The sequence below is a fragment of the Quercus suber genome, unplaced genomic scaffold, assembly GCF_002906115.3.
Source record: "Quercus suber isolate HL8 unplaced genomic scaffold, Cork oak 2.0 scaffold_484, whole genome shotgun sequence".
In the NCBI taxonomy this organism is placed as follows: Eukaryota; Viridiplantae; Streptophyta; class Magnoliopsida; order Fagales; family Fagaceae; genus Quercus; species Quercus suber.
In genome coordinates, this window is record NW_027069934.1 from 387,438 (window position 1) to 388,649 (window position 1,212).

Here is a 1,212-nt window from a genome sequence, read left to right on the forward strand (position 1 = left end):
GGGGGGGGGGGGGGGGGGGGGGGGGGGGGGGGGGGGGGGGGGGGGGGGGGGGGGGGGGGGGGGGGGGGGGGGGGGGGGGGGGGGGGGGGGGGGGGGGGGGGGGGGGGGGGGGGGGGGGGGGGGGGGAGGGGGGGGGGGGGGGGGGGGGGAGGAGGAATTGGTAGTAGATGGATTAATAATTCGCCTGCTTCTGCTACTACTTTGGGCTTGGCCTTTTCTCAAACGTCTTCTATATTGGAGAGAGCTTTCCCCGCAATATCTCCTTCTATCAATAGCCCGTTCATAAATAAAATTTAAATTTGAATAATAAAAATATTAACCAACAATGCAACATAGATAATCATAGAGGTTTCATAGTTTAAATATAATTATTGATCCTAACAAAATGTTAGAACATGATGTTATGGAATCAAACCAAACAGAATAATAGAAGATGATTATATAAAATAAAATAAAAACTAGATGAAAAAAGAAAAATGAGATGTATTTGAGACTTTGAGGCCGTGAAAATAGAGGCAAAGAGCACATATAATGTTACAGTCTTGATTTTCAGACTTGCACTGTTCAATGAATCATAAACGAGAAAGGGTCAAGATTTTTTAGGTCGATTAAGGTCAAACCAAAGTGGAATCGTGATGATATTGTAATTAATTTAATAATTATTTAAAATATAAATAAATATATTAAATTAGTAAAAATTGAAAAATTAACTAAAATAATCCAAATAAATATAAAGATATAATAGACATTTTACATGAAATTAATTTATGAAACCTAATAAAAAAAGTTAAAAGAGCAATAACATGAAACCAATAAATGGTAATATTGTATATATTTATTTAATCTACCATGTAAATATTAATATCTAGTATAATGTAAAACAATAAATGAATGTAATAAATTAATATATGAATGGTTGTTTTGTAGGATTAAGAATTAGACTAATCACTAAAGGTTAAAGAAATTGATCAAATCACCGCACACTCTTGGTGCGATGGTTACTCCACAAGTATAAGTGCTTGTGGAGTGTGGGGGGTAAGGATCAAGGTTTAAGTTTTCAGAAGGGAGTTTCACACACATATACACTTAGATTAGGCTAGAGTAGAATTCTATCTTGTATAAAAAATAAATAAATAAATAAATAAATAAAAGGAAAAGAAATTGACCAAGAAACAACACACTGGTCATTTGGAGGTCAATCCAAAACATTCT